The sequence below is a fragment of the Canis lupus genome, chromosome 30 (genome assembly GCF_003254725.2).
Source record: "Canis lupus dingo isolate Sandy chromosome 30, ASM325472v2, whole genome shotgun sequence".
In the NCBI taxonomy this organism is placed as follows: Eukaryota; Metazoa; Chordata; class Mammalia; order Carnivora; family Canidae; genus Canis; species Canis lupus.
The window spans coordinates 29,252,959-29,275,633 of NC_064272.1; the positions used below are offsets into that span (position 1 = coordinate 29,252,959).

The window sequence follows — 22,675 nt, forward strand, 5'->3', positions numbered from 1 at the left end:
CTTAAAATTTTTTGCCAGTAGGGTAGGTGCATAATATTGTCTTAATTATAGCCAACAAGTGATTAAGGACAGCGTGAGCATCTATCAGTATGTGGTATACTGAAATCTGTCTTTTCTTTCTCTTATTCTTTAAGAGAAACAACCTGAAAGAGGAATATAAGGCTGGGAGTTTAAAAATTCTGAGCCCTTACCTCTAGGTTTATAAAGTACAAAGTATCACTTCCTGAACACTATGAAACAAAGACAATGTACTAAGATAAGATCCTTCTAAATATATGTGAATATAGACTTTCCTGCTAAATAGGAAATCTAGTCTTATTAGGATGGTAATGAGATTAACTTGGTACTTTGCTGGGGTGCCTGTGTGGCTCAGTAGGCTAAGCGTCCGGAGTCTTGATTTTGGCTCAGGTCTCAATCTCCAGATTGTGGGATCAAGCCCTGCTTCAGGCTCCATGCTGGGTGTGGAGACTGCTTATAAGATTTTCTCTGTCTCCGTCTCCCTCTACTCTCTTCTCCCTCTCTTTAAAAAAAAAAAAAAAAGAAAGAAAGAAAAAAGAAAGAACTTGGTACTTTGCCACATGGCTTGAAATACTGTATATGAAATAAGAACTTAGAATATGACCCTTTTTTTCCTGTAGGAGATTAGAAAAGAAATTCTCTGATTTACTGCTAAGTAAACCTTTAGTTTGAGGGAGAACAGAAAGATTTGCTGTGAGTCTGTTGGTGGTTACACACAGAACGATGCACATAGTGAACTTTTACTAGGAGCTTCTCTTTAGACTGGTGGAATTAATTGGACGTTGATTTGAGGACATGAGGTAAACAATGAAGTTGAAAAGCATGTATTTCTGCCACATGTACTTGTTAGAAATATTAAAATAGTATTTCTCTTCTGTATTGGTCTCTTCCTTCCTCCTGACAGTTGTGATTTGGTTTATTTAGTTTCTTGCTAGTTCTTGGCATGTATGTGCCTGCTCTCTCACTCTAATCTTTTATTCAAGCAGATCAATCCAGCTTTCAGGTTAGAAATCCATAGAATCTCTTCTGGCAATCTGAGCAAAACTTACAAGGAAAAGAAACATTACTAGGCTCTGGAACACTAGAACATTCCAACATAGGCAATTTTAATATTTCCTAGATTGAAAGAAGAGATCTCATTGCCTGAGGGATAAATGCATCTGAATTATTTTACTATGTGTTTTAATTAAAATATACATATTTCTGTGGAGCTCAAAAAAAACCTCTTCTGACACCTGTCATGCTTGGACCCTAAGCCTGATGTCAGTCCAGAGGCATTGTGTTTTAGGTGCTGCCTTTATCTTGTTCAGATCATTTTGAAGAGGTTCCTGGTTGGCAGTGTTTAATTTTTGTACTGCAAATGCTTGCTGAATGGAGAGATTTTCATTTTGATGAATACCCTTGTAATAAAGCTCAAGTTAATAACAGTGGTGTTAAGGATAGCTGCCCCGAGACAGTCATGCCAGATTGGATTTAGGCAAAAATCGAATTTAGAGAAAGACTAAAAACCTAGCATTTTATTAATCTTGTAAGGAAACTGAGGCCAAGAGAGCTGAAGTGACCACAGCTAATGTCTAGAAATCTTAAGGTGCTAGACAACTAAGGAGCAGAAGCCAGGATAGCTTTCTTTGCAGAATTAAGGTCTGCTTGTTACAGAGGACAGAAGAGGGAACAGATTGAGGGAGACCTTCCTGATCTGTTTTAAGACAGCTAAAGTATTTGTGCTGTAGGCATTTTCCCCTTATTAGAAATCTGTCCCACCCATTTGTTTTTTCCAAAGGTTCCTTCTCAGGCGAGTGATTAGCCAAATGCCTCATTGAAGTGGAGATTAAGTGCTTTCTTTCTGACTCCTTAGAGAATTATAGAATTATTACCAACTTGTCACCTGCTGACCATTTTTATCTGCTTGAGGAAACTGTGGGCTGGTGGGTTGTGCAGTTTATTCTACAAGAAGGGAAAGGATATACAGACTGCTGGAGATTATGGCAACCTCTTTCTCAGATTTAATAGTGCAAGAAAGATATGAATGTTTCAGCTACTCATATAGAATAAGTGGTTTATACATCAGAATGTCCTTTGGGGACTTTCTCTCCTGGGTTTGCTCTCTCTCCCAGCTTGCTCAGATGAACACTAGCAAGTTCCATTTTAATTCTTCTTATGGAGCCCAGTTGTAGAGTAAATATAGGAATTATGGAAGCTGCACTCACCTTATGTGCAACTGTTCCAACCTGAAATAGGGATGGGCTCAAAAAACTAAAGAAGAGAAGAACTCAACTTAATTTCTTAAAGTAATGATTTAGTAGCCAACTCTTGGCCTGCTTTTAGCCCGGAAAAAAAGCTCCTATGTGGCTTTGAAACTTTCTAATCGTTCTGAAGTAAGGGTCAGTGGACAAAGCCCATCTGGAGGATCCCTAGGGCATACTTTGTGTGTGTGTGTGTGTGTGTGTGTGTGTGTGTGTGTGTGTGTGTGTGTGGTTTTATTTTATTTTTATTTTTTTTTATAATAAATTTGTTTTTTATTGGTGTTCAATTTACCAACATACAGAATAACACCCAGTGCTCATCCCGTCAAGTGCCCCCGTCAGTGCCCGTCACCCATTCACCCCCACTCCCCGCCTTCCTCCCCTTCCACCACCCCTAGTTCGTTTCCTAGGGCATACTTAATAAAAACAGAAACTGCAGCAGCAGCATTTAACATTTATCAGGCTCTTGTGCCAGGTAACAATGCTAAATGCTTTCATTTGATATTTGATTTAATTCTCACAGTAAATCTGTAAGATATGTTCTAGTATGATTCCTGTTTTACTAATGGGAAGACTGTGGTTTAAAGAAGCTAAATGACTTGCCTAAAATTGCAACAGCCAATAGTGGAGGATCTTTTTGAACCCAGGTTGGCTGTCTTCAGAGTCCATTTTTCTTAATAATCTCCTACTTATCTTCACCCTTTCCTTCTGTCTGAAGAAGTCTTTCTTTCCTTATCCATTCTTAAACCAAAATCCTCCTCTGTTACTTACTAAACAGTTTGTATCTATGGATGTTTTCAGGGATATTCTTTTATATGAGATTTTCTTTTCTACAAGGTTAAAATTATAAATAAAATGGTTAAGGAATTTTACATATTGGAAACAGACCCAGAAATTTAAGAGTCTTGTTCATTATAAAGATTTTGTCAGGAAAACTCATTTCAAACGGCTCTTAATGGAATTCACAATGAAAGCTGAGACTGATAGATCCTGGTGAAAAATTAATGTGGTGGGGGATCCCTGGGCGGCTCAGTGGTTTAGCGTCTGCCTTCGGCCCAGGGCATGATCTTGGAGACTCGGGATCAAGTCCCACGTCAGGCTCCCTGCATGGAGCCTGCTTCTCCCTCTGCCTGTGTCTCTGCCTGAGTGTGTGTGTGTTTATGTTTATGTGTGTGTGTGTGTGTGTGTGTGTCTGTGTCATGAATAAATAAAATCTTTAAAATAAAATTAATTAATTAATTAATGTGGTATGCTTGATCATACTGGTTATGGTAAAGGCTAAACATTATTCAGGTTTACTAGAAAGTCAAAGAGCCACCAGAAGTTGGAGAGAGAAAGAAAAAACACATACTGCTCATGGCCCCATTAATTTATGAACTTAAATCTTTACTACCTGCCAGCTGCTTGCTGATTAGAAATTTCCACTCCCAACCAGTGCTCTAAAAAAATCTAGCCTTTTATTGCCCTAACCTGCAAAGGATTCAGACTCTGCCCAGTATTCAGGCTCTGGGATCTGAATTATTTGAATCTTACCTATGGCTAAATATAAGGTCATGTGGGACTCCTGGGTGGCTCAGTCAGTTAAGAGTCTGCCTTCAGCTCAGATCATGATGCCAGCATCCTGGGATCAAGTCCACATTGGGCTCCTTGCTCAGCAGGGAGCCTGCTTCTCCCTCTGTCTGCTGCTCCCCCTGCTTGTACGTGCTCTCTCTACCTCTGACAAATAAATAAAATTGATAGATGATAGATAGATAGATAGATAGATAGATAGATAGATAGATAGATAGATTGATTTGGGAGGGGGGCATGAGATTAGACCCACCATATATAGTATATGTTGTATGTCAAATTTTTTATATACTTGGGTTTTGAGTAGTCATTTGTAACCCAGAAAAGGAATCCAGAAATTAGTGTAGACCTCCTTAAGATAAGAGCAATTGCTATAAATGTCAATTTACAGGGTTGTAGTTAGAGAGACATTAAAAAGAGAAAATGTTATCCTTTAGGGATAAAGACAAAATAAGTTCAAAGTAGAATACTTTGAACATTCTTAGTAACACCTAAAAAATGTCCTGAGGAGGGTAAACAAATTACCCTGGAAAGGTAGGCAAAATTATAGACGTTTTTTTTTAAACTTAGCCTGTCTGTAAGTTGATAAAATAGTGTGTATCAAAAGCCTTAAAATATATATACTCTTTTATGCACTGTTCTCATATGTAGGACTTTAGCCCTGTGAAAGTAGTGAAACAGGTATAAGAGATTTAGCCATTAAGATATTCTTCTCAGCTTTGTTTAAACAAGTGAAAATACAGCCTAAATATCCACCTGTAAAGGATTGGTTAGACAAATTATGGTTTGTTTATTCAGAGGAATTCTATTCAAAGATTTAAAATTGTTTTAGGGGCCCCTGGGTGGTTCAGTCAGTTAAGCATCTGCATTTGGCTCAAGTTGTGATCCTGGGGCCCTCGGATCAAGCCCCACGTCAGGCTCCCTGCTCAGTGGAGAGCCTGCTTCTCCCTCTCCTTCTGCTACTCCCTCTACTTGTGCTTGCTTGCTCTACTCTCTCTCTGTCAAATAAATAAAACCTTTAAAATAAATAAAAATTTTTCAAAATTGTTTTGAATTAATTGCTAATTGATACAAAAATGATCACGATACAGTGAAATCCTCATAATATGGCCTTTTGCAATCTGAAAATTCCAGTTGGTCTTCAAGAGAGTATCCGTATTCAAGAGTATAAAAAAAAAAAGTAATCCAGAATGTTCTGATGATCCAACTATAATTTATTCCTATAGTAGACCTGGATGTTTGTTGCCTGGCCACAATACTACTATTGTGGTGGAACTCCTTAATTATTCAAGTATTTTGTTTGAAGAAGATGCAAAAATGTAATACTTTTTTTTAAAGATTTTATTTATTTATTTGACAGACAGAAAGGACAAGCAGGTGGAGTGGCAGACAGGAAGAGGGAGGCAGGGAGAGGGAGAAGCAGGCTCCCCGCTGAGCAAGGAGCTTGATGCAAGGCTCCAGGGTCCTGGGATCATGACGTGAGCTCAAGACAGCCGCTTAACTGACTGAATCACCCAAGTGCCCAGAAAATGTAATACTTTTTAAGAACAGGAGAGGTGCAAAGGGTTTTAAATCATGAACAGGCTTATTAAGCATGTCTTCACTTTCTAAAAAAATGAAATACTCTATCAACAGCTTCTAATATTTTAGAAGAAATTGATGCTAAACCCACTCCAGAGCCAGGTGACTGGAGAGACCTTGTGATTGCCCATCTTACTAGTTTCTAGTAAGATACCTGGGAGGGAGACAGTTTTCCTATAGGAAAGAAGAATGCTAGGCAGAGCAACTTTTTTAGTTATATGAGAGCTACTAAATTCCCTTTTTAAGATAAACTAATAGAAATCAGCCCCACTCTTACACAGTGTGTCTTTTTGGAGAGACAGTGACTACTATCAGTAGAGAACTGACTCTAGTCCCATAGTGCTTATTTTTCTAAACTATTGGATAAGAGTTCTGTCCGTAGACCATACCATTTCATGATTGATATCATCATAACTAAGTCATCTGTGAACTTAGTGGATAATACCTGGCTAGCTATTCTAAAGCTGCCCATTCCCTGGGCCTCTTAAGCTTCTAGAATCAGCAGACTCAAACATTTTTCTATGGGTGTATCTGGTAGTATGAAATGAAATGTAGGCCTCAAATATATACCAAGCTTTTTCCTACCTTAGGGGTTTGTATATACTGTTTCCCCTGCCTTCATTCATATCCCCAGGTTCTCTGTATCTTCTCATCTTTTAGGTCTCAGCTTAAATCCAATCTCTTCAGAGATTCCATCCCTGACTACCCAGCTCACATGGTTCTCTTATCACTGCCCTGTCTATTCCTTAGTAGATTTCCAATTCCTATTTATTTATCAGTCTCTTTTACTATTCCATGTGCAGTGTCTAGCACAGAACTTACACATAGAGGGTATTCAGTAATTGTTTATTAAATGATTGAATCTTTTGTATCTGTGGCTTGAAGAAAAACAATAAAAAGCACTATTTGGGCCCTTCCGTTAGCCTTATCCTAACTACCTTAATTGCTCTCACACCTCCATTGACTGAACATATGGCATGAATCCTGAAAAGAGAGGAAACTAAAAGCTGTACTTAACCATTATACTGATAATTATCTCAGGCATTTTTGAGTTAATATTTTATTACTTCTATTCTTCAGCATGTCATGCCTTGTTTTTTCTTTTCTCTGTGACTTCTCACCTACCCACTTGACTCTGACTCAGATTCCTCACACTAAAAGGGTATATCAAGAAGTCAGATGGCCCTGGGAGCAGAGGAGGAAGGATGGAATGACAGGGGCTACCAGAAATCTCCTTCAGGACTCTAATCACTCTAAGGTCACCGTTTAGAGTCTGGAATGAGAGGGACTTTGAGTGCCTCTTTTTCTTGCTCAGTGCCCTCAACTTGAGTGCTGAGCTGGCAGGCGGGCACCTTTCCTCCTCAGTTACTGTCAGAGCAACATGAAGGTCAGGCAGAGAGAGACAAATGAGAGCAGCTCAGGGAAAGGAGGTTACCACGGTAACAAGCAGGCGGGACTGCTATTTGGAAACAGGCCTAATCTTTCTCCTTCTCCCTCCTTCCCAGCACAAGAAGATGGGTATTGTTTAGCTGACCTGCATCCTTGGGGTGGGAACCATAATCCCTTTCTGACAGTTCCCAGTGACACTGGAGTGAGCTGCTTTGCATTTTAATTTGATAAGCAGCAGCCACAGTTTTCTCAGAAGTGCGGGAAACATGGCTTTTTCTGGCCCTGTTCCAGGTAGGATTCTGGTTGCCACAGAGAGAGGTTTGGGATTGTTGTTTATTTCCCAACAAAGATTTTGCATATTTGCACATGCATGAAAGATGCCATTCAGTTCTCAACAGCTAGAATCAAATGAATATAGGTAGTTTCTAGCTTATGAATATCTGCCCTACGAAGGTCATAGAGATGTTTGTGTAGAACTGCCCATTTCCCTAGATCTTAGCAACTACCCAGCTGTTGGGAGCCAGTCCTATTGCCCAGTGACCTCTACAGTGGATGTACTTAGTTTCCTTACCTTTCTTCCTCCTCCTACTTATATGCCCCACTGTTGCTGCTCTTTTTGTGTATCTGTCCATTTCCTCATCAGCCTCAGCTCCTTTTCTTATAAGCCTAAACCTGGGGCACCTGGTTGGCTCAGTCAGTTGAGCATCCTCATCTTGGTTTCGGCTCAGGGTTGTGGGATCAAGCCCGTCTCTGCTGGATATTCTCTCCCTCCCCTTCTGCCCTCCACACCTGCCTCATACTCTTATCTCTAAACAAATAAAATCTTTTAAAAATAATAGTAATAATAAAAAATAATAATAAAAATAATAGTAATAAATCTAAATCTTCACATATGTAAATATCTCTCCCTTTTCCTTTAAAATAAAAATAGCTTTTTAAAAAACTATAAATTCAAAAAAAAAAAAAAACTATAAATTCAGGGATCCCTGGGTGGCTCAGCAGTTTAGCGCCCGCCTTTGGCCCAGGGCGCGATCCTGGAGTCCCGGGATCAAGTCACGTGTCGGGCTCCTGGCATGGAGCCTGCTTCTCCCTCCTCCTGTGTCTCTGCCCCTCTCTCCCTCTTTCTCTCTATCCTGAATAATAAAAAAAAAAAACTATAAATTCTAAATATAATGAAAAATCAAATGTTGAAAAATTTAAAAGAGAAACTAAAAATTACCAAGATTCTTACTACCCAGAGATGACTGTAAGAACATCATTTCAGATCTCAGCTTCCACTTCTAATATCTGATCTACATATTGTTTAAGAATCAGATATACTTAATGTAGACAACAATTTAACATTAATAGGCTAATCTAGTACATGCTGTGTCGAAACCTTCTGTTCACTCAAAAATATGCTGTGGATATCTGTCCTTGATGATAGAGATCTCTGCTATCATGGACATTTACATGGTTTCTGGGCTTTGCTTTTTTTTTTTTTTTAACTTAGCTATTAAAAGCAACACTGAAACAAATTATATATCCTACATTTTTTTTTTAAGATTTTATTTGAGAGAAAATGATGTGAGCAGGGGTGGTAAGAAGGAGAGGGAGAGGCAGACTTCCCATTGAGCAGGGAGCCCAATGTGGGGCTCGATCCCAAGACCCTGAGATCATGACCCGAGCCAAAGGCAGATGCTTAATTGACTGAGCCACCCAGGCATCCTGTCATACATCTTTGTGTGCCTGACCTGTTATCTTCTTCATGTAAATTTTAGAAATGGAATTTTGGTCCAAAAGAGCACATGCAATTTACATTTTGTACATAGTGCCAAAGTGCCCTCCACCGAGTTTCTGCCAACTTACATTCCCAACTACAACAGAATACTTGTTTTTTTCCAAACTCTTGCCAGCTTGAATATTGGTTCAACTTTTTCATCTTTGCCCGTCAGATATGTGGAAAATTATATTGTTTTCATTAGTATTTATATATTATTCTGACATCTCTCACATTGTGCTCTGAAGACCAACCTACTTCTTAGAATACTGACAACTGCGGAAAGTTTAAAAGAAAATAAAAAAAAAAACTAATCTCATTCTTCTTTCTTTAGCCTCTCTCCAGATCAAAACTAAAACTTGTTTTTTCTTTTCTTTTTTTTCTTTCTTTTTCCAGTATGGGATACCATCCACTTGAATTTAAGGTCCAGAGACTGGGATTTTAATCTGTTTGGTTTTTAGTGTATCCTGAGCACTCACTTAGAATAGTGCCTGGCATGTATTAGGTGCTCAGTAAATATTTGTGGAATTAATCATCTCCCAACTACCTGAATCTGAAATTCTAATCATGTCTGACTCCTTTACTGATTACCTACATGTCTGATATCTCATGAAGTCAGGTTGCTTGTACATCCTGAATGTCTCTTGACTCCTTCCTGTCATCCCCCTCTTCCTGACTTACTGGGTTTATTGTAGCAGCAATCTATCTTGGAGCCCTCCTTTTCTCTTTTAGTCTACTCCCTTCCATTAACTTTATCTTTAAATATTCAAATCTGATAACATCGTTTCCTTGTTTTAATTCCTTAGCAGTTTCTTTTTTTAAAGATTTATTTATTTGAGAGAGAGAGAGCACAAGCAGGGGGAGTAGCAGAAGTAGAGGGAAAAGCAGGCTCCCTGTTGAACAGAGCCCGACATGGAGCTTGATCCCAGAACCCTGGGATCATGACCTGAGCTGAAGGCAGGCACATAACCAACTGACCACCCAGGCGCCCCCACCCCTTAGTAGTTTCTTAATACCTAGAAAGTTAAATCCAAATTTGACTCTCCTTGTACTCTTTATTCCAATCAAATCAAGCAGCTTGTAGTTCTTTTAATATATTGTATTTGTTCCTGCCTATGCAGTTGTTCCTTCTGCTTGGAGTGTGCATTCTTCTTTTCTTGGGAAACTCTTACTTATGCCTTAGGTCCACTCCAGTATGAAGTCTTCTTTATTTCCTTTGGCAATCACTCCCTGGGCAGGGTACTTTCAGCCTTTTGTTCATCTTTATTGTAATTATATTTTTACCAATCTGTCTTCCCATCTAAAATGAAGTTTTACAAGCAAAGACTTAAACTTTGTATTGACTCTGTAAGTAGGGGATACATCTGTTTTTCTGAGCCTTATAGAGTTGTGTGATTCTCTGTTTTATTACTTTGTTGAATGGATTTGTATTAGAATAAGAACCATGTTTATGTATAGTGGTAAAAGCAGTAAAAATTTATAACTAGAATATAGTTACTCTTAATTGTTGGGTTTGACTAATGCACCACCTTGATTAAAGAGATTTTTTTTTAAGATTTTATTTATTTATTCATGAGAGACCGAGAGAGGTCTCTCCATTCCATGCAGGGAGCCTGATGTGGGACTTGATCCCGGGTCTCCAGGACCACACCTTGGACTGAAGGCGGCGCTAAACCGCTGAGCCACCCCGGCTGCCTGATTAAAGACATTTTTATTTTTATTTTTTTTTTAAAGATTTATTTATTTATTCATGATAGAGAGGCAGTGACACAGGAGGAGGGAGAAGCAGGCTCTATGCCAGGAGCCTGATGTGGGACTCGATCCCGGGACTCCAGGATCGCGCCCTAGGCCAAAGTCAGGCGCCAAACCCCTGAGCCACCCAGGGATCCCTTAAAGACTATTTATTTATTTATTTATTCATTCATTCATTCATTCATTCAGCTTTCTTTTTTTATATATATATTTATTTATTTATTTATGATAGTTACACAGAGAGAGAGAGAGGCAGAGACACAGGCAGAGGGAGAAGCAGGCTCCATGCACCGGGAGCCTGACGTGGGACTCGATCCCGGGTCTCCAGGATCGCGCCCTGGGCCAAAGGCAGGCGCTAAACCACTGCGCCACCTAGGGATCCCCTAAAGACATTTTTAAAGATAAGAATTCTTTCCAATATCATAGTACTCTGATGTCTTTCGAAGTTATGATATTTAAGAAACTTTCTGTCCCTTGAAAGATGAATTGCCCTTCTTAATTTCGGTAGGATTTCATGAGCCCCATATGTTATGGGTGTTCTACAAAATTCTAAATTTCATATAGTGTTGTTATTTAGTATTTGGGGTTTTGTTGGTCTTTTTTAGTAGAGCTGAGCTAAGCAGTAGTTGTTAAAAAATGAAATAGAGTTTAGCAAAACTTGACTGCATTATGACAGATGTTTCAGTCTCACCTCAGAGGATATTTATACTGAAAAATCAGAACCATATTCAACTTTAAGCAATAATAAAAATAAGGATTTACCAAAAGTAATGTGCAAACCTAGATCCAAAAATGGATTAAAACTCTTGAACAGAGATGCCTGGGTGGCTCAGCGGTTAAAGCATCTGCCTTTGGCTCAGGTTGTGATCCTGGAGTCCCGGGATCGAGTCCCACATCGGGCTCCCTGCAGGGAGCCTGCTTCTCCCTCTGCCTCTGTCTCTTCCTCTCCCTCTCTCTGTCTCTCTCATGAATAAATAAATAAAATCTTTTTTAAAAAAACTCTTGAACAACTTTGTTCTTTTTACAAAAGATAAGTTTGCTTCACCAGAAGACTACGAAATAGCAAGTATCCTCTTCTTTGAAAGAGCATCCTGAGTTTTGACAGAGTGCAAGTGTCCAAATCCAAATTAATCATATTGGAAAATATTGAAAAAATTTGTACATGGAGTCAGAGATCCTGTTGTCTAGGGAATCCTGGCAAATGGGAGAGAACCAGAGGAGAACATTAGACAGGCAAATATCCAAATTTTCAAAATTACAGATCATTAAACTTACATTGATCTTTAGCAAAATCTAGATAGTTTGTGAGTCACTTGTACTCTCCTTCCTGATCATGACTAAGATTCTTCAGAGTAGCATCGTATAAAGGAGGAAAGTATACGTTTCAGAGTCAGACATACCTTGATTCAACTCCTGGACCTGCCACTTAATATTTGGGTGATTATGGCCAAATCAATTAACCTTCCCAGGGCTCTGTTTTCTATCAAACAAAGCTATCATCTACTTCATAGGGGTATTAGGCGATTTAATGAGATAACATATGTAGAACTCCTGGCACATAGTAAACTTGTAATAAATTCTAATTCTCTTCCCTTCACCACTTTATGCTTTTCTTTACCCAGTGCAGTCAGTTTAGCTTCTTAGCTTCTGTGCCTTACCCTTTCCTGCAATTTCAACTTCTTACTAAGATTATTCAACACCAGCCCATTCTCTTCTTGAAATAACATTTTCCTTTGACTTCTTGTGACACCATTTAGTTTTGGTTCTCACCTTCTTTAACCCACGCAGTCATGGGTTCTGGAGCCAAACTGCCTGTGTTTGAATTCTAACTTTATCACTTAGTTGCTGTATGACCTTGGCCAACTTACCTAACCTGTTTAGCCTTAATGCATTCATCTTTAAGATACTATGAATGCCACAATGAGATACCACTTTACTCCTGTCAGAATAGCTAAAATTAAAAACACAAGAAACAACAAGGATACCAGTAATAAGCCTACTTAGGATGTGGGAAAAAGGGAACCCTCATGCACTTTTGGTGAGAATGCAAACTGGTACAGCCACTGCAGTAAACAGTATGAAAGTTCCTCAGAAAATTAAAAATAGAATTACTGAATGATCAAGTAATCCCACTACTGGGTATTTACCAAAGGAAAATTAAAATACTAATTCAAAGAGCTATATGCACCCCTATGTTTAGTGCGGCATTATTTACAGTAACTAAGATAAAGAAGCAACCTAAGTGTCCATTGATAAATGAATGGATAAAGAAGCGCGCGCGCACATACACACACACACATTTGCATACAATGGAGTATCACTTGACCATAAAAAAGAATGAAATCTTGCCATTTACAACAATAAAGATAGACCTAGAAGATGTTATGCTAAGTGAAATAAGTCAGAGAAAGACAAACACCATACAACTCACATGGGATTTATAGGAAACAAAATGAACAAAGGAAAAAAAGGCAAAAAAAAAAAAAAAAAGACTCTTAAGTACAAAGAACAGACTGGTCATTGCCTGGGGTGGGAGTGAGGCATAAAATAGGTGAAGGGGATTAGAATATACTATTTTGATGAGCACCGAAAAAATATGTGGAATCATATTGTCCACCTGAAACTAATATAACATTTTATATTAATTATACTTGAATGAAAATAAATTTTCATTTAATTTCTTAAAAGGATATACTGTATTACAGTTTTAATTACCACAGTGGATGGTTTTGAAGAATATATATAAAATGCTTTGAGGGTCATCTGGGTGGCTCAGTTGGTTAAGCATCTGAATTGGGCTCAGGTCATGATCTCAGAGTCCTGGTATAGAGTCCAGTGTTGCCTACCATCGAGCCCAGCATGGAACTTTGCACTTAGCCAGGAGTCTGCTTTTCCCTCTCCTTCTGCTCCCCCACCAAGACTTATCACTTGCCATAATACCAGTCTTGCTACTGTGGTAATTATTTAATATTTCTGAATGAAGAAAAGAATCCAGAAAACATTTGCTTATTAGAAACCAAATTAAGTCCTTAAGCAGGGTACTGTAAATTTGCTTTTACAAATACAGTTGTTGGGTAGGTAGATTGCAGTACCTTAATTTCTTCAGGGTATTTGAAAAAGCCTGGTATAATATTCTCTCTCTCTCTTTTTTTTTTTTTTTTTAAGATTTTATTTATTTATTCATGAGAAACAGAGAGAGGTAGAGACATAGGCAGAGGGAGAAGTATGCTCCCTATGGGGAGCCTAATGTGGGACTTGATCCCAGGACACCATGATTATGACTTGAACTAAAGGCAGTCACTCAACCCCTGAGCCACCCAAGCATTCCCTTTTATGATATTCTTAATGACGTCAGCGAAATGTAGACTGGGTGGTGATACAGTTGGGTGACTTTATAGCTGAGTGAAGGGCTATATTTAAAGAGTATTGATTACTTGCTGTTTGTCAGCTAGGATGGAGGTGGTATACCACAAGACTCTGCCTTTGGTCTAGTCTTGTGCAACATTTTTATTATAACTTCCATGACTAAATATAAAATAGGCATATAAATTTGTGGGTGATACATAGTGGTCAGGACTTTTTCAGTTGTGATGGAAACCTTGTTCAAGCTAGTTTAAACAAACAAGGAATTTTTTGTTCCCACAAATAGAGTTCCTTAGTTTCAGGCAGGGGTTCAAATAATGTCATCAAGATTCTGTCTTTCCTCATTTCCCTATTCTCCTTTCCTGTGAATTGGCTTTATTCTTAGTTAAGCTTTTGTCATGTGTTAGTAGAAATGGATATTGGCAGTTCCAATTTTAATTTTATTTTTCCAGCATCGGGTACCAGAGAAGAATATCTATTGCCTGTGGAGAACTTACTGTATTTTATGTAGAGTTCTGCCCACTCCTGTAGTGGTATGAGATTAGGGGAGTGGAATTTTTACAGGAAAGAGAAATTCCTCTACCAGAAGAAGAAGGAAAGGAAAGCATGATGAAAAGTCACAACTGAGGACACCTGTGTGGCTCAGCGCTTTAGCGCCTGCCTTGGGCCTAGGGCGTGATCCTGGAGACCCAGGATCGAGTCCCGCATCAGGCTCCCTCCAGGGAGCCTGCTTCTCCCTCTGTGTCTCTGCCTCTATCTTTGCCTCTATCATGAATACATAAATAAAATCTATTAAAAAAAATAAAGTCCTAAAAAAAAAAAGGCCAAACTGTGCCATGGCAAACCACTACAGATAAAGAACTTAAGCACTGTATGTCTGAGTAGAAATTGACAATGTCATAAGAGACTGGAAAATGGAACTAAATTAACAAGATATTGTTATTATTATTAGCAGCAGCAGCTAATATTTATTGTACTGTGTCCTGGGCACTGTATATTAAACACTTTACATTCAGTTAATTGCTACAATGACCATATGAAATATAGGTACTCTTGAGGTTTTTATTTTACAGAGTAAAATAGAATCAGAAAGATTGCATAAAGTGTCCTTGGTCACCTGACTATTAAATAATAGAGCTGAGAGGGGCACCTAGGTGGCTCAGTTGGTTGAACTTCTGCCTTCAGCTTGGTCATAATCCTGAGGTCCTAGGATCGATCTCTGCATTGGGCTCCCTGCTCAGCGGGGAGCCTGCTTCTCCCTCTCCCTCTGCCTTCCCCCCCACTCACACTGTCACTTGCCCTGCTCTCTCACTCTTTCTCTCCAATAAATAAATAATCTTTTTAAAAAATAGAACTGAAATATCAACCAGTACATCTTTTAGAAAGATGAGCGTATGAAGTTTAAAATCATTATCTACATTTTTGTTACAAAAAGTAACAAAATTGTTTATAAACAAAATTTGTTTTATAACAAATAAGTTATAAAACAGTATATATAGTACACAGTCATTTTGTCTAAAAAGAATTAAGGGAAGTTACAAGCAAGCAAATACATATGCGTTATGTTGGTTGCTTCTGGGAAAGGAAGCTAAGGGTCAGGAATGAAAGACAAACTTTTTGAAGTTTAAGTAGAAAAGATCTAGAGAGTTTTAATGAATATAAAATTCATTTTTTAAAAAAGATTTTATTCATGAGAGACACACAGAGAGAGGCAGCGACATAGGCAGAGGGAAAAGCAGGTGCCCTGCGGGGAGCCCGATGTGGGACTCAATCCCTGAACTGGGATCACGACCTGAGTCAAAGACAGATGCTCAACCGCCAAGCCACCCAGGTGTCCCTAAAATTCATTTTATGTTGTATGAGCTTTGAAGAGTGACTTGACTATTAGAATAACTAATAATGGCAATCATTTGAGATTGCCAAAATACTATATATTGCTAGGTACTTGACCTATTAAATAATTTAATCTTTTAAACCACTCCAGTAGAGTAAGGATTATTTTCTCCTCTCATATAGGTAGGTGGGGATGGAGTTTGAATAAGGTTTTTATGACTACCTGTTTTGGAAAATATTTCACCTTGAGTGGTTAGTTAGATGGTCTTTAAGATTCTTTTACATTATGATGTTATGATTTTTTCTGCGTATATTCTTTTAGGAACATACACCTGATAGAGATGAGATGCTAAAGTATGAACCTGCTCTTTAGGAACCCAAATCCGTTTTTGCTGCTCAGGGTGCTTTCTTTAGAATGAATGACGTCTCATTGGAATTACCCACTGTTACACAAAATCACTGGCTATTCTGTGACCTTCTAGGACACAAAATTACCTGGGAGACACTTTGGCAATGAAGCCTATCTAAGCAGATGGCCATTTCCCGCTTGGTTCAACAGTGGTAAGGTGTCCGTAATCAGGAGTTAATCTATATTGCACGGTACCCTTCATACCACTTTGAAGGTTTATCTCTGTAATACCTTTAGTTTAAAAAGCATAGACAAGATAGACTTGTGTAGGAAATGATGGCTCCTGGTTAATTGAAAACGTGTTTTAAAATTCTTTTAGATAATGGCTTAACTTCTGAACTAGTAAGCTGTTTTTCAAAGAATTCTTATCCTTGGCAATTTGAAAACAAATAGGCGCTAGAAAGACTGATTTCCCCTCCTCCTACAATGGTAAAGTCAATTTTCTTTCTAATAACCATCGTTCATTTGTCCATTTCCTAAACCATTAGCTGAACTCTTCATTCTCCCAAATGTTTAAAAATACCATTGCCCAATAGCTGAAATTTATTATTACCCAACTGGTAAACATCCTTTACTTACAAAATCCTTAGTCTGTGGATCCTAGGAGCATTCTTTCCTACTGCCCTCTAGCTAATAATGTTGCCTTCATGTCTCTTTTTCCTTCACCATCACTTCAAAACTGCCCTGTTGTGGCAGACTTGTTTGCCCACTAAACAGGCAATCTCAACTTCCTGGCTACTAGAATCTCAGTTTTCTTCAGGAATCAGATGGGCATATGGTTCTGGAGAACCTGATCACTTCTTCAACCCCAGAACATGAAACCTGATTTGTTCTCGAAATATATTTTTTAAAGATTTTATTATTTATTTATGAGAGACACAGAGAGAGAGAGAGGCAGAAACACAGGCAAAGGGAGAAGTGATGTGAGACTCCATCTCAGGACCTCCGGATCACTCCCTGGGCTGAAGGCAGATGCTCAACCACGGAGTCATTCAGGTGTCCTTTGTTCTCAAAATATAATCCTCATGGGCAGCCCCGGTGGCCCAGCGGTTTAGCGACGCCTTCAGCCCAGGGTGTGATCCTAGAGATCCAGGATGAGTCCCACATCAGGCTCTCTGCCTGGAGCCTGCTTCTCCCTCTGCCTGTGTCTGTGCACCCCACCCCCATCATGAATAAATAAATAAATAAATAAATCTTAAATATATATATATAAATAAAATTCTCAGACCCCCTAGATACCTCTGGGAGCTTTTCAGAGGTTCTGCTAGGTCAGAATTATTTTCATAATAATAGTAAGACATTATTTGCCCTTTTCACTCTGTTGACATTTGCACTAATATGCACTGATAGTGCAAAAGCAGTGGTGGGTAAACGGTTAGTATCTTGGCGCACATCAGATAAGTGGCAACAAATTGTATTACTGGCCATCACATTCTCCACTGCTGTGACGTTACAGTAAAAGTAAAAATTGTAAAGCATTTGAGAAGGTTTGGTATTAATCTTATTTGAATGTTTGGTAGAATTCACCGGTGAAGGTATATGGTCCAGGACTTTTTTGTTCATTGAGAGTTTTTTAATTATTGATTCAATCTCTTTAGTAGTTATTGGTCTGTTCATACTGTTTACGTAATCATGATTCAGTCTTGATAAGTTATTTGTTTTTAATCCATTTCTTCTAGGTTGTTCAGTTTGTTGGTATATAATTAGTCTCAGAGGGATGCCTGCGTGGCTCAAAGATTGAATGTCTGCCTTTGGCTCAAGGCGTGATCCCGGGGTCCGGGGATCAAGTCCCATATCGAGCGCCTCGCAGGGAGTCTGCTTCTCCCACTGCCTGTGTCTCTGCCTCTCTCTCTCTCTCTCTCTCTCTCTCTGTCTCTCATGAATAAATAAATAAATAATCTATAAAAAAAATCTTAGAAGTCTCTTAGACCTTTTGTATTTCGGTGATGTCAGTTGTAATATGTCGTCTTTTATTTCTGATTTTATTTGAATTCTCTCCTTCTCTTTGTCTCTCTGTCTCTGTATGTCTCATAAGTCTAGCTGAAGTCTTACCAATTTTGTTTATCTTTTCAAAAACTACCTCTTCGTTTCATGGATCTTTATTGTCTTTTTAGTCTTTATTTCTGCTCTAATCTTTGTTATTTCCTTCCTCTCCTAACTTTGTACTTCATTTGCTCTTTTTCTAATCCCTTATAGCTTCTAGTTCCTACTTGTTTATTTAAGACTTTTATTTTATTACTGTGAACTTCCCTCTTAAAAATGCTTTTGCTGCATCCCAGAAATTTTGGTATATTTACATTTCATTTGTCTCAAGGTATTTTTTTTTTATTTTTCTTTTCACTTTTTCTTAACCCATTGTTTTTTCATGTTGTTTAATCTCCACATATTTGTGAATTTCCCAGTTTTCCATTTGTAGTTGATTTCTAGTGTCATACTAGTGTACTTGGAAAGATACTTGGTAAGATTTCAGTCCTCTTAAATTTATTAAGACTTGTTTTGTGGCCTGACATATGATCTCTCCTGGAAAATGTTCCATATGCCCTTGAAAAAAACGTGTATTCTGTTGCTTTTGGATGGAATGTTCTGTATATATCTGTTAACTCCATCAGGTCTAAAGTATTATTTAAGCTTGGTATTTCCTTATTGATTTTCTGTGGAATGATCTATCCACTGATGTAAGTGGCATAGTAAACTCCTCTACTATTACTATCTTGCTATCTGTTTTTCCCTTTATGTCTGTTAATATTTGCTTTACATGTTTAGGTCCTGTTCCTCTGTTGGCATAAATATTTACAAATATTATATCCTCTTATTGGATTGACCTGTTTATCATGTAATGCCCATCTTTGTCTCTGTTTTAAAGTCTGTTATACTTAGGGAGGCTATGACTTTTAATCTTAGAGTTGTAAGTTCGAGCCCCATGTTGGGCATAGAGTTTATTTTTTTTTAAGTCTATTTTGTCTGGTATAAGTATAGCCATTCCAACATAGAGTATCTTTACCAATCTTTCACTTTGAATCTATGTGTTCTTAGATTTTTTTTTAAGATTTTATTTATTTATTTATTTATTTATTTATTTATTTATTTATTTATTTATTTATGAGAGAGAGAGAGAGAGAGAGAGCACAAAGCAGAAGGAGGGGCAAAGGGCAATTCCAGAACCCCAGGATCACACTGAGCCAAAGACAGACATTTAACTGAGTGAGCCACCCAGGCGCCCCTGTGCGTTCTTACATTCAAAGGGAGCCTCTTATAGGTAGCATATAGATGAGTCTTCTTTTTTCATCCATCGAGCTGCTCTGTGTCTTTTGATTAGAAAATTTACTCTACTTACATTTATTTATTTATTTACTTATTTATTTATTTATTTAAAAGATTTTGTTTATTCATGAGAGACACAGACAGAGAGAGAGGCAGAGACACAGGCAGAGGGAGAAACAGGCTCCATGCAGGGAGCCTGGTGAGACTGGGTCCGGGCCTCCAGGATCATGCCCTGGGCTGAAGGCGGTACTAAACCACTGAGCCTTGGGGGCTGCCCATAGTCTGTTTACAATTAAAGTAATTCTTGATAATTCGTAATTAATACCATTGTGTGTCAACTATGCTTCAATTAAAAAAATACAAATAATTTAAAATAATTATTGTTAGGTATTTATTGCCATTTGTTAATTGTTTTGTGGCTGCTACTGTAGTTCCTCTCTGTTCCTTTCTTTTACTCTCTTCTTTGTGGTTTGATGACTTTCTTTAGTGGTATACTTATATTGCTTTCTCTTTCTCTTTGTGTATTTACTGTAGGTTTTGTTTTGAGGCTACTGTGAGGCCTATCTATGTAACCTATATCTATAACAATCTATTTTAAATTGATCCCATTCTAAAGCTTAACATTTTTACTCTCCCCCTACCCAGGTTTTGTTGCTGTTGTCACATTTTGCATCTTTTTAGCTTGTGTATCCCTTAACTAATTATTGTAATCACAATTATTTTTCCTACTTTTGTCTTTTAGCCTTTATATTAGCCTTATATATGATTAATCCACTACCTTTTCTATTTTTAGAATACTATTTTAGAATACAGTTTTTCAAATTCATTTTATGGGGCCAACATTACCTTGATACCAAACAAGGACACCACAAGAAAAAATTATGGGCCATTATGCCTGATAAACACAAGTGCAAAAATCCTCACAAAATATTAGCAAACCAAATTCAACAGTTCAAAAGTATCATATACTATGATCAAGTGGGATTTATTCCAGGGATGCAAACATGTTTCAACATCTGCAGATGTGTTATAAAACACATTAACAAAAAGAAGGGTAAAAATTATAATATGATCATCTCAGTAGATGCAGGTAAAGCATTTGACAAATTCATTATCTGTTTATAATAAAAACTCTCAACAGAGTGGGTATAGAAGAAACATGCCTCAACATAAAAAAGGCTATATGTGCCAAGCCCTTAGCTAATATCATACTCAATGGTGAAAAGCTGAAAGCTTTTCCCCTAAGATGAAGAACAAGACAGGAATGCCCACTGTTACCTCTTTTTTTTTTTTTAATTTTTATTTATTTATGATAGTCGGGGAGAGAGAGAGAGAGAGAGAGAGAGAGAGAGAGGCAGAGACACAGGCAGAGGGAGAAGCAGGCTCCATGCACCGGGAGCCCGATGTGGGATTTGATCCCGGGTCTCCAGGATCGCGCCCTGGGCCAAAGACAGGCGCTAAACCGCTGCGCCACCCAGGGATCCCTGTTACCTCTTTTATTCAACATAATAGATGAAGTCCTAGCCAGAGCAATTATATAAGAAAAGAAAAGAAAAGACATCCATATTGGAAAGGAGAAAGTAAAAAAACTGTCACTATTTGCAAATGACATGGTATATATAGAAAACCCTAAAGACTCCATTAAAAAAACTGTTGGAACTAGTAAATGAGTTCAGTAAAGTTGCAGGATACAAATCTATTGCATTTCTATACACTGATGACAAAATATCAGAAAGAGAAATTTTAGAAAACAATCCCATTTACAATTGCATCAAAAAGAATAAAATAGGACTAAATTTAACCAAGGGGGGGTGAGGGACTTATATATTGAAAACTACAAGACATTAATGAAAAAAGTTAAAGACACAAGTAAATGGAAAGTATTCCATGCTAATGATTTGAAAGACTCAGTATTATTAAAATGTCCATACTACCTAAAGCAGTCTACAAATTGAGTGTAATTGCTTTCAAAATTCCAATGGCATTTCTTATGGAACTAGAACAAATAATCCTAAAATTTGTATGAAACCACAAGAGACTCCAAATAGCCAAAGCAATCTTGAGAAAGAAGAATGAAGCTGGAGGCATCAAGCTCCTTGATCTTAAACTCCGTTAAAAAGCTGCAGTAATTAAAACAGAATGGTATTGGCATAGAAACAATAGATCATTGGAACAGAATAGAAAGCCCAGAAATAAACCCAGGCATATATGGTCAATTTATGACAAAGGAGCCAAAAACATACAGTGGGGAAAGAACGGTCTCTTCAGTAATTGGTGTTGGGAAGATTGGACAGCCACATGTAAAAGAGTGAAACTTGAACATCCATCTTACAGCATACACAAAAATTAACCCCAAATGGATTTAAGACTTGAATGTAAAACCTGAAACCATAAAACTCCTAGATGATAGACAACATAGGCAGTAAGCTCTTTGACATAGGTCTTGGCAATGATTTTTTTGAATCTGACAACAAAAGCAAAAGCAATAAAAGGAAAAATAAACAAGTAGAACTATATCAAAATAAAAACTTCTGCATAGCAAAGGAAACCATCAACAAAATGGAAACACAGCTTGCTGAATGGGAGAAAATATTTGCTATATATATATATTATATATATATTATATATATATAGTCTGTTACTTTACATACACACACACACACACACACATACATATACACTTTACAGAGAGAGAGGGAGGGCTAATATCCAAAATATAAGAAGAATTCATACAACTCAACAGCAAAAGAAAGAAAGAAAAGAAAAGAAAAGGAAAGGAAAGGAAAGGAAAAGAAAAGAAAGAATCCGTTTAAAACTGGGTAGAAGATCTGAATAGACATTTTTCCAAAGAAGACATACATATGGGCAACAAGTATATAAAAAGATTTTCAACATCGTTAATCATTAGGGAAATCAAATCCACAATGTTATCACTTCAACACCTATTAGAATGGCTATTACCAAAACAATAAAAATTAACAAATATTGGTTAGGAAGTGGAAAAAAGTTCACTGTTGGTGGGAAAGTAAATGGGTGCAACCACTATGGAAAACATATGGAAGTTCCTCAAAAAAATGGAAATAGAACTACAAAATGATCCAGCAATTTCAGTTCTAGGTATTTATCTGAAGAAAATAAAATCACTAAAAGATAAAAGTACCCCCATGTTTATTGTAGCATTAGTTAGAGTGGCCAAGATAAGGAAACAAGCTAAGAATCCATGAATGAGGGAATGGATAAAGAAGACATGGTATATATATATATACAGTGGAATATTATTGGGCCACAAGAATTAAATCTTGCCATTTTCATATGTCAACTATACTTAAATAAAAAACAAAAAATCAGCCATTAAAAAAATGGTGGGGGGGATCTTGGCTCTTAAGACAGAGAAAGACAAATACATGATCTCTCTTATATGTGGGAGTAGGGGTGGCAGAAATGAGTGAAGGAGGTCAAAAGGTTAAAAAAAGTCTTTAAAAGCTAGTTTCTCTTTAA

At 37.6% G+C, this 22,675-nt stretch overlaps 1 protein-coding gene across 4 annotated transcripts in view; it reads left to right on the forward strand.

The window, feature by feature from the left end:
• The window catches only part of ZNF609 (zinc finger protein 609), a 209,513-nt gene that overhangs the window by 121,432 nt on the left and 65,406 nt on the right, over positions 1-22,675 (forward strand). The window lies entirely within an intron of this gene.